This window comes from Antrostomus carolinensis, unplaced genomic scaffold (assembly GCF_000700745.2).
Source record: "Antrostomus carolinensis isolate BGI_N321 unplaced genomic scaffold, ASM70074v2 scaffold18926, whole genome shotgun sequence".
NCBI lineage: Eukaryota > Metazoa > Chordata > Aves > Caprimulgiformes > Caprimulgidae > Antrostomus > Antrostomus carolinensis.
Genome location: NW_010324157.1, coordinates 84,191 through 96,872, shown reverse-complemented (window position 1 = coordinate 96,872; position 12,682 = coordinate 84,191). Strand labels below are relative to the sequence as shown.

At 33.3% G+C, this 12,682-nt stretch overlaps 1 protein-coding gene across 2 annotated transcripts in view; it reads right to left on the bottom strand.

Moving 5' to 3' along the window:
* NOVA1 (NOVA alternative splicing regulator 1) overlaps positions 1-12,682 on the bottom strand; it is a 37,406-nt gene that overhangs the window by 3,407 nt on the left and 21,317 nt on the right. The gene's annotated exons all lie outside the window — the stretch shown is intronic.

Genomic DNA, 12,682 nt, shown 5'->3' with positions numbered 1-12,682 from the left:
ATTGTATCAAAGCAAGAGTTTTCATCTGATTCCTCTCTTTCCGGGCTAATGTAGCAAACCACCTTTTTAGACAAAATGTGTCTGAAATTCTTTACCTTCCCTTAAAGCACCTACAGTAACAATAATTAAAAAAACCCACTTGGCTAAAATAAATTTGGTATAGCATGGACAGATAAAACAGCTGGTCTTCAAAAGGACATGACCTTGATTGTTCAACCTGTCACCCACATCAGTATACAGAAATTCATTATGTGCTACAGTATTATATTATTAAGCCTATGAAAAGGAAGTGCAGAGAAGAGTATCTAAATGCTGAAGATCTTGAAAAAATAAAATATAGCATATATACATTTTAAAAAGTTTATCAAAATTTCTTCACATGAAAGGTATTTGCCTATAAATCCTACCTTTCTTCCTGTTTAAATATGTTTCAAACTCATTAATGTCCTCATAAATATGATCCAACCTCATTAATGTCAACAAATTTATTCCTTACTGACTTATTGCTATGAGTGAAGAATGACACCCAATATAAAAATTCAATATTTATACATATTTTGGTAGCTTTTGTTTTTGATATACACTTTACAAATGTGTCTCAATCTTTTAATGTACCATCTGTTTCAAGATATTCAATTAATATGATGTTTTAACTTACAAAAATACATTTTTAGTAGCCTACTGATAACCATGCATCCCGGTTTTGTGGTATATATGTAGGGGTAACACTTTTCAATTTGCTAATCCTTTAAGGAAAACACTATCTAAACATCTCAGCAACAAGTCAATACAAAGTAGAATTAAAATTTTATTAGCAACATTCTCATGTTACTTCCTCACTATAAAGTCAAGCTTACTTTAAGGTCAAGCTAACTACGAATAAAAATGTGTGCCCTATAAATAAGCTTTTTCTAGTCTTACCCTTTTTTAATATTTCCAATTGTTATGACTGCTTCAAAATCAAATCTTTGAAAATCCAGCATACTATAAAGTTTAGAAACATTTGTATTTTCCACTTATACAATATGTACATTGAAAACTTTAACATACCATATTGTATTTGGCACTGAATTGTTTTACAATATATATATATATCGAATTTTTAACTTCTTTATAATTTCAAGTTCACTGACATCAAAACAAAAGATCTTTATATTATCTATTATTCCATATCTATTTATATGGAACAAATAAATTATTAGGTGGTGACTTATTTTTAAGGTTAACATAAAAGTACGGTATTGAAAAAACATTTAGCCCACCCATAGACTAAATAATCCCATAAATATGTAAACATCTCAATATGTGTATATATATACATACATATTTGTGTATATATACACACACACATTGAAATGTTTTTAATATATATTTATAGACACATATTTCTAAGTCAGGAAACCTCACAGTCATTTTAAAATGTAGTACAAACTATTTGATGATTTTTAGGTGTCCTTTTTAGTTTTCCTATCAGAAAAAGAAGGAAAATACTACTAGATTTGATTTGGTATTTGGGATCTAGAAACAAAATGTATTAATTGCTAAATATAAGAAATGTTCAGATTTTTGTTAAATATATATATTTAAGGAGTTTGGTTTGGTTTGTTGGTGGTGTTTTTGTTTTGTTTGGGTGTTTTTGTTTTTAAATTAACACTCCAAAAATGTGCAGTTGTATAATACCAGAATCATACAGGAAAACTCAATAAAACTGCAGATCTTTTATTGCATACCACAGCTTTCCTGATTATGGTTTTGTGCCACACACTATAGAAAGCATTCACCTGACTCCACTGGTTTAGGATATAATAACAGCTTCTTTGGGAGATTTTGACAACTGATTTGCCAGATCCTGCTTCGTTTCATAACCAATGTGCACAGCTCTGACCAAGTTAGTTGATTTTCCCTGGTTTGTATGTTGGAATATCAACTCTTTAGGGCAAACATTGGTTGTGTTGTATACTAATCCAGTACCTAACATATTAGGCTAGAGCCCTCTCAGTGCCAGTACAAATGAAATAATGCAAATATAAAATGTATATTTTTTTTTCTTTTCTATTGAAGCCTAAAATCCTTAAGGTCACTAAGTTATAAGACATAAAATGATACAAAAAAATATTAGTCTGAACTCCTGTTATAAAAATAGAAATTGAAAATCAAAGATTATCTGTTTGGTTTCGTTACCTGCACCACCACTTTTTTAAAAAGTACTTAACTCCTTGTCTTTCAGGGAAATTCCATAGTTCTCTTACTTCCTTTTTACAGATAAGAAGTTCAGAAAGTGATTTGGATGCAGAAGTGAGAAACCTAACTACTACCCTAAATAAGTGCTCTAAGCTATCCAATAATGGTATCTTTGCCTGTGCAGGAAAGTTAGGTTTCCAGGCTTGTGTGTATGCTCCTGGTTAAATTAAAATTTGCACTGCAAAAAGGAGAGTGAGTATCTAAAGCAATTACGAACATAAGCTGAAAATACATATGCAATTTAATTTTTTCAAAGCTATAGAAAGAAAAAAAATGTAAGGAACTCAACCTTTATTTCATGCCAAATAGATTTTATAAAAAATAAGGATTGCAATTATGACATTTGCTTACTCACAAAGCAAATTCATTACTTCCACAGGCATCACTCTCATCTTGCATTAGCATAAGCAAGTTAAAAATTAGGCTCAACAATTAAATACTTCTCCCCTGAAAAGGAATCAAACTATAACAAAAAAATAAAAGAAATAAAGTAATTTAACTGTATATATCTTCACTAATACATTATCACATCTTTAAAAGCCTTGACAAAGGTGCAACCATCCAAGAAACTGTGGTGCTTAAGAAGGGTTCAAACTGGAGAGAAATTTGTTGCCCTCAGTTCCCAATGAAGTCAGCAGAGATTTGATGAAACTCTGCACTTCAGAAGAGGACACTTGGTACTTGAGGGATCTCAGCCATTATGTCCAGAGGATACAATTCAAATTGCTTTAACTCAGCATTAGCGGCTCATATTTACCCTTGCATGCTGTAGAATCCTAAACTCTGTATCAGCTAATTCCCTAATCCTTCTCCATTTATTGACAACCCACTTGCATAACCCCATGCTGCACTCACCTATCACGTCAGCATCGTCTAAAAGTCCTTTGATTTACCAAAGTCCTGCCTCAGTTCTGGGAGCTGAATAGCATCTACTGTGGAATGCCAGATGTTCAGTGATTATGCTACGCCACTTCTCATCCCATCCTTTATGCTGCATGGAGATAATCTGCACTAAGCAGCTATGAGTGTATATCAACACACACAAAATATCTCCATGGGAAGCAGAACCATGATCAAACCTGCACTGCTATCCACACTAAGGACTCATGTCCTGTCTCCCTACTTCTCATTCCCACTCCTCTTGTGTAAACACCTCAAATTACCTATGGCAAGGTTACCAATCCTTTCGCTTTTCTTTTACCTTATTTCCTTGCCCTCTTTCTCTCTGATAGCATGTATTCTGGTTGTATTCTCATTTCTCTCAGCCTTTGGAGGTGGGGGGATGGCAATCACAAACTAGCAGCTAATGTGCCACCCAGCTATTATGAAGTATTTACCTGGCAAATACAGTGGGAGGACGAAATACATCCTGACTGCCTAGATAGCAAGAATTAGCACTTGATTTGGCTGTTATACCAATTAGAGTAATTGTATGTAAGGAGGCCAAAAAACATGGCATTAAGTTTAAATCTTCACATGGTGGCATAAAACACGCCTGCACTAAATTACACTAGAAAAGAAAAAGAATCACTGATTATACAAAATAGCATCAAAACTTGGAAAAAACAAATTCAACAATTTGACAGCAGAAGCATCTAATTGCATCACGTTCTACTTATTCTACCTCATAGAATTGTTTCTGAAGAGACTGCACAGAGATTAATGAACCAAGGAGCGTTTTTATCTGTTATTCAGCTTTCCCTTTTCCTCTTTTATTTTCACAAGTTTAATTATAACTCATGCCATGACTCTTCTGTAATAGTTGTTCTTTTTTCTGTTAAATCTTTCAACTACTTCTGTAATGTTATTTTATCTTAACAGGGAAACCTTTACAAAAAGGATTCCATCTAATGTAAAAAAATCATCCTAATCTGGCATAATTCCATATTTTAGTCTCTCTAAAGCAAATAATTGTCATTCCTCTAAAACTATATTTAAATTACTATCTTCCATTTTATCTCTTTTTCCGTTTTCATTGTTCATCAATTACTTTCTTTAAAACTCCATCTGTGCACTGGATTCTATACCTATGAAAATTTTAGCTGCTCATTTGACTACAGGCTTGGAATTAATGAAAGGGTATTCTGAAAGCACAGGTTCCTGTAGAGAGCAGTCAGTGAAGTATAAGAGCCATCTATTATTTCTCTGTGCGGCAGACTAAACACTGCTACAGTAGGCTTGTATTGATGTGAGTAATCCTGTGCCACCCATCCTTAAACCAAAGTGGCAGTACGATGAATCTGGGAGAAAAATCACGGTCAACAAAAAATGTGATAGAGGTCTACTGGAATCAGATAGAAAGACAACTATGTACATCACAGGCAAGATGATGCCTGCGTGCACTTAGACTTTCCAGCCATGCTCCGTTGTATCAGGCAACTCTCAGAAAGTCCCTGGTTACATACTCAATTCCAACCATAAGTTCAAGGCAGAAAAAGCTATCAAAAGGTCTTGAGTCATCCTACGTGCACAGCAGGCAGAAATACTATGCTGGTCTAGACAAGTGTTTGTTCAAGTCAGACTCGAGCTCAGCCTCCAACAGTAGCCTTACACAGCAAATCTCTAGTGATTGCACACATATACCCTCAAGGAAGTTAATGGAATGTCTCTCAGTGACTTCAATAGCTCTGGACTGAATTCCATATGTGCATATGGTGAAATATGAACTTACTTTTTCAGAGGTGTCACACACTGAACAAATTCTTGGTTGCTCAGTTCAAGAATATGCAACTTCTTTTTAGAAAAAATACTTAGAAGGAATAGAGACATCTTTCTAATGGTCTGATTGACATTTATTTTAAAAAATAAGCAAATATTCATAAAAAGAGAAGCAATTCTTTGTAAAATTTAGCTAAATCATAATGAAAATAATGTAAACATACTTAGATCATAAATTAGTCTTCAACTTCCTTGATTATGTTTAAATTCTCTAAATGCCATTCCAATTCTAATTCTCTCTTTCTGTAAAAGGATATACAGAACTGAAATATTCCATGAACAAGTGCAATTGGATTACGGAAAGAGATTAGCTGCTACTTTGTTCCTCAACATAATGCATATCTTTTTTTTCTAGTCAAGGTTGTGTTCCTGAGATTTTCTTCTCATCACAAGCAGTGCATATGCTTGTAGCACTCCCTTCATATATTTCACCTGCAACTATTGCAAGATGAATGTCATTTTGCTATTTCTCTGTATTTCTTCTTTGTGGTATTTCTGCCCTCATAACTGTTTCTTTCAGGTCAATTCAAAGTTAAATTAACCCATTGAAAAAAAATAATATTGCAAGAGGTCTTTCTCAAGTTAAAATCATACTAGTTTATTACAAATATAATAAATTAAAATGACAGTACAAATAGATATTCTAAAACATTTATTTGTATTTATTTGTTGGTACACTGCAGCAGGAGTTTGGGCCAATTCCCACTCTACTGTTTATCATAAATGTTTATTTTGTTCCAGTTCTCAGACCTCCTCTCGGCTCAAGCTGTATTTCTCAAGGGCAGTACTTCATTTTAGTTCTAAAAACTATCATGCAATAGAAACTGAACTTCAGCTTAAATGCTCAGGAAGAATTTACATCTGAAATCAAGAAGCTTAGAACTTTGGAACCAAGCTGGAGATAGATTTACTAGAGGAAAGAATATGTAAGGGTTTTTTTTGCACAAATTGCTGCTTTGGCTTAATTTCAGACTGTTTTTCAATTAGTATTTTATATTAAACCTTGACTCTTTGGGGAACTGAAAAAAAAGTACCTCCCACTTCTTTTAGTTACTACCTAATTACCCTTCTACCCACTTTAAAGTGTGAACATTAAGATTTTTCTTTCATGCTCTTAACTAGAGATGTAATTTAGAATTCAAACTTCTCACAGCAAGGAATTAGCAAATAACGTTTAAACAAACAATTAAAACAATTCTCTGGTCTCTGTTTCAGTTGTCATTCTGTTACCAGTGTGTGAGCAGGCTCTAACTCATAAACAGAAAGCCTTCTTATCTCAAAAGCAGTTTTTACTAAGTGTGTCCACATGGAAGTTGCGTATGGAGAGAGAATAACTCTTAAAGGATGTTGGTTATACAAGTGGCTGATTTTATGAGATTATCTAGTTCTGAACAAAGTATTATTAAAAATTTACACACACATATGCACACACAAAAATCTATAAGTAGTTTCATGAGTATCCCTCATGAAAATATGATTCAAAAGTGTGGGAATGGAAAAAACCAAATCCTCCACAAATTCTCTATGATACACAGTTTTATAACATAGAGAAGAAACTTAACTTTTACAATTTTTTTTCTGCGTAGCATAGAAACAACATTCCATATTTGATGCATTAAAGTTTCATGAGTTTCAAATTGCATTTGCAGATAAGTGTAATGTATTTTGAGTAGCTTCATTTATACTTTTCACTTTTTTATAATTAAGAAAAAATGAACTGGCTACACACTGAATTATACAAGAGCAAAAAATCAGACTTTCACTTTGTTGCAGAGTATGTAGCATACATAAAAAAATAGACATCTATATTGACTGTGCCATTGTTCAGATGAAACATCTTTTAAGAGACAGAAAGCAGGAATACTAACTACTCTGGCCAGAAGAGTCACAAAGACACTTTCAGTGACAGAATATTAACCCTATTCTCTAGCTAAATTCACAACAGTTCCCTCTCCCCCTATCTAAAATCTCCCCTTTTTATTTTCCTCATCTAATCTGTTGTGTGGTGTTCTATGAATACCTGCCAACATTCCACAGTCAAGGATGGCTTTTGCAAAAGCATGAATATTTACTGTACTACTGAATATTGAAATTTGGGGTGCTTCTGACAGAAAGATACCATATAATTATAATTTCATTATTGGAAATGCTGAAAAGACTCTTCTCAATACAAAATAATCTATAAAAAAGCAGATAGTGTACATTATTTTAAAAACAAATATGTGTAATTGATGGTATCAAGAAAACTTCCACTGTGTTGCATTAGACAGGATCTAACTTATAAATGCATAAAACCCACTCCAGATTCCAAAGTGAATTCATCCTCCTGACAGAAATTGGGCCAAAGGTGATATATCCCTTTTTGATGCTTTCCCAGTGACAAAAATCTATAGATGTTACTTTGGCTCCTCCTGGCTATTAACTCATTGTCCAAAGAAGCACTACATTGGTTGCTTTCCTGAAAAATCTTCAGACAAAAAAAAACGACATTTCTGCACTTCTCAAGAGAATCCTTAAGAGGCAGCATCCATTAGCTTTATATGCATTCCTCAGTAGCAGATCTACAATAAACCAGTTCTCAATAATATGCTGTATTTTAAACAGAAATCTTATACTTGATGAAAGCAACTACCGGGAGAAATTCTATGGCTGAAACATACAGGAGAACTGATAAGACATTAATAGCAAATCTTACAGCTGTTCCATGGCCTGTAAGCACAGACACTTAGGAATGCATTTTCCACTGACTTCAAGGAGACTGAGCCTCCAATTTTTTTTTTGGTCTGTGAAGAAGAAAAGAAGCCTAAGAGCATTCTTAAATATGCCTTTGACTCAAGTAGAAATTTTCAAGATTAATATGCAGTGTTAACATTACAGAACCTTACAGCTACTCAACAGTGCCCAATTTTCAGTGTAAACTTTGATAAATGTGGCTAAAATACACATTAATGTGCTTCTAATACAAATCAATGCAGAAAATTATATGGTGTAGTTATGTCAATTAAGTTCAGAGGAAAGGATAGCCAACAGAAATGTGCAAGGGACTCGCCGTTACCGTGACAATTCCCACTTTTCATTGAAGCTGACTAGAACCTGAAAGCACGGAAAAGCTTAAAACAGGATCTTAGAAATACATTGAGATAATAATGCTTTGACATTGCTGGTCAGATTACAGCATTATTTTAACAGTACACTAAACTTCATCCAAATTAATTTAGAATTTAAAATCAAAATCACATTTCAGCATTCCAGGTAAGAATGCTCAAAATCAATCTCTGAAAACTCCATTTTAAAATGAATCTATCTGTAAGGACTGATAGAACAAAAGGACACTAGGCAATTCTAGTTTGTTTTCAGATTATCTTTACCACAGTTGATTTCTACAAGACATGCAACACATTTATTAAGCTTTCATTTGGCAATTCAGAACAAAATTTAAGTTCTCAACTCTATAGCACCTGCAGGAGGCTTCTCTTTTCAAAGCTTCAGAAGTATGATTATCCAGCAGAACAATTTCAGTTCTATGGTATGGAAACGAAGGATTTGTAAGGACCATTAAAAAATTCACCTTCCTTCTTGCTTAAAGCTCCTTGAGATCTTTTTTGTGGGAGGTCAAAGGAGAAAAAAAAATATGAACAGCAGCAGGAACTTTATGGTTACTCATATCAACAGGTTTGTGATTTCCAAAGGAAAAGGGTAAAATATTCAGGAGATATGACAGTTGTCAGTCCCTTTCTTAAAAGACACTATCGATTTCCATATTTTAATATTTTTATGCTCACAAATATCCATAAATTTTGCTATCAAAGCTATCATATTATGATCTTTTGAAAATTTAAATTTTAAGAGAGAAGCTGTGGGACTGAAAAATGGTAGAGATTAAAAGAAGGATGTAAAAGAAAGTGTAACTAGCTCTTACCTAGAATCTGAAACATCTTGTTATTCTGAACTGAGAAATCATGTTAACTCCAAGAATACAGAAGAGAGTACAGAACCAATACGAAAAATATCACAAGAATATGTAAATTAACATTAAAATATCAAATTAATATTTCAAAAGAACTGTGGCAATATAAAAGCACCCTTCAACATTTACTAGCAGTTGTCATGTAGAAATATAGTGATTTTTTAGTCATTTTCTGTGTTAGATATGGTGGTAAATTCTGCTAAATATACTTTGGTTTTAACTGGTGGCTGATAGTAAACAGATTTTAATCTCTTCAGTTCATCACAGCTACTAAAAGATTTTAGAACTCAGCACCAATATATATATAAGTATATAGCCATTCATCAGTTGCTTCTCTAGTAACAATTTAAAAATCTTACACATTCATGATTTTTGTTAACATTGAAGAGTTTCCTCAATTCAACTTTCAACTGATCACAGTTATTTCTTTGAGAGAGGGGACACTTGTATGAATTTACTAATTAAGGTTGTTTTGATAGTAACTGCTTAAAAGTGCTGCAGTGGAATCCTGTATACTAGGAAAACAGTCTCCATTAAAAAAACACAACCCAAGATGCGATGGATGGAGAAGAACAAGGATAATAAGTAGAGGGAAACAGATTAGAGAGACAAGTGAATATACTCCAGTTGCAATACACCACACCACCAGTGCTGGAAAAGCAGATGGTAAAAGTGAAGGTTCAGCAAGTTAATGCTGTTAAAATAGTAAACAAGAGTCTGGTATCACTGATTCACCTCAATCTCATCAGTACTGTACTGGACACCACGTTAGGCTTACTTGTTTAGAAAAAGGAAAGTTTTATACTATTTTTTGTGCCTAAAACTTCTATTATTTATCAAGTGTTTCAATTTCTGCCCTGTACAATTAAAAAAATTATATAATTACACTTGTACATCCTTCAGCATTTATTTAAATTCACTTTTCCTTTACTGCACTCAGCTAATATAAATACTTTTTAAACCATTACATATAGAGAATATTAGTATCTCTATATTCGTATCTATAATATGGTAGGTATAAATTTAGACACAGACGACTCTCATGAAACAATCCAAACTTCTATCGATGACCACTGGTCTGTGGAAGAACTTGATCTCTCAGTACATGAAGTGGCTCACTGGCATGGAAAACTATTATTGGTATAGTGTTTGACATCTCGAAATGGAATCTCAATTAAGCAGGACATTTGTTTCAAAAGAACTGAACTTATGGACAGAAGGAGACAGTTAGTAATGGAAAAAAATGTACTTTCCTGGACTTTTCAGAACTAGAAATATTATTTTCTATTAAACAGGAAATTATTGATAATTTTAAAAAATGCCTACTTAAAAGTTAGACTCCCAGATGCTTATTTAGGCATCTTAATCAAAAAAGCATGCATGCATGTTTGGCAAACCCAATAGTCAAACCATTTATTTAGAGGATTTAAAAAAATCCTAAATTCAAGTACTCATTTAAACAAACTCCTAGTGATGACATTCTTTACCAGTTTTGAATTGCAGATGCATGTCCATGTCCTTTTTCTTGAATGTGTTCTTAATAATCTCGTAACAAAGAATTTGTGAATCACAAATCAGGGATACAATTACTCTGTGTAAAAACTTACTCCTTCTGATCCAAGTCCACTAGGTAAACTATTCTAACATGAAAAAAAATAGTGGAAGGTACCCTGTCAGGTCTAGGCACTAAACTGTAATGACAAAATGTTTTCCCAAGAACAATATAAACAGAAATTTTCTCATCAGTTCTTTACTTGTTTTGGTAAACAGTTTTCCTTTAGATATATACATATAAGAAGGCAGTAGTGCCAAAGAGTTTTTAAAAGGAGGAAGATTTTAAAAACAACATATCTTGGCGCACAGGTAAAAAACAAACAACCAAACAAAAAAACTCCAAAACACGAAAAAGAAAGTCCTTACTACCATTCCTTTTTTTTTTTTGATGCAAAAGCTTAGAGAAATATAAATACATGAAGTAAATCCCAAACCACCTGAATATATCACTACTATATATACTTTTATATATATATATATGTATATATATACACGCACACACTTCTGTACTATACTTATATACTTCTATATTTGACTCCATAATATTTCATGACTTTTATGGAGAAAGTCCTATCACACTTAGTATCTACCCAACAGCTCCAGCTCAGTTAGAGAGCACAGAAGCTACTTATTCAGCAGTGCCTTTTTAATTCATTTGTTCGCAATTCAGCTGATTCTAAAAACAATAAGGAAAAACAAAAGCAAATGTGCCCATATGGAAGACATGCACATATTCCTACTCTATACAGACACAATGAGTGGAGGCATTTCTTCCCCCCTAAGCCCATGATGCCTGAGAATCTCACAGCTGCAATGTCAGTCATGAGCATGCTTATGCACGAAAACAAATGAAACTCTCCATATTACAAGACCATGAAATAAAAAAAACACTGTGTTACAGAATTATTTCAAGAGATTCTCCAGCCTTTTGCTTGAATCCAAATTTACGCTTCTAACAACATTAAATAATTTAAATAATATATCCTTTAAATGAGAGGTATCTTTTATATTCAGTCTATATTTAGTTACATGTATAGAGATAAGAAAAGACAGAACAGGGCATTTTTAATGGTATATCTTGACCTAACTTTGTGCTTGTTTTGCACATGCTCTTCACAAAATCGTAAAGTAAAATGAAAGATAAAGCTCACAAAAGAAACAACCAACATGCATAAAATAAACATGGTGGAATGATAAATTACTTTCTACATTTATAACTGCAATGAACATGGCAAGTAGCAACCAATAAAGATGAAGGAAGATGAATACACTGTGTCTAAATAAACACCTTTTATTAGTCTTCATGGATATAAAACAAAATAATAAAGAACCCCTAATATCTCCTTCTGCATAATTTGTAATTAAAATCCTGGGGTAATTATTCTGTTCTCCATTCTCAACAAAAGAAGGAAAGAGACGTGAACTAGAATAGAATAGAACAGAACAGAATAGAATATTTCAGTTGGAAGGGACCTACAATGATAATGTAGTCTAACTCCTTGTCCTAACCCCCTTAATGTCTGACCTCAGTGAAAATAAGAGCATATTTATTCATGTTCTGACCTACAGACTGTTCTCTATAGCTTCATGGTGTTTTTCACTACATAAATGCTGAAAAATGTCAAGAAATTTGGCTTATGCAAAATGCATCTGGTCTATCTAGATGAACTTTGATCAGTGGTACTAAAGGCCATGGCTACTCTGCATCCCTGGCTTTGCAAAAGACAACCAGCAGCAGAACCTGGATCCTTTCTCTATCAACTATTGCCTAACTATTAAAAAATAATTTTCTATAGCAAGAATTACTCAATTAACTTCTCAGGAAGGCTATCTCAAAGATGTCATTTGAGAACTGTTTTCAAATGAGAAGGGAAGAAAAAGACAGTTAAAACATTTAAATATCCATATTTCTCTAGGTCATAAAAAAGAGTAATTACCAGAAACTTCTATCAGAAAAAGGGTGTAGCTTCACTAATGGGTGGATGTTTCCAAACTTAATAAGCACTATTACAGGCCTACATAGGCCTCTCATGCTAATAGAGCCTTCTGGCAAGCCAATTCAAAACCTCCCTCTCAGAGGCTGACATTATGTCTCTGACAAGGATCAGAGAACAGAACAAGGTAATAGCAAGCTGCTGGTCTAGGGAATTATATCAGTAACTACAACCAAGTTAAGTGGCTGGCTTAGAACTTAACATTCAC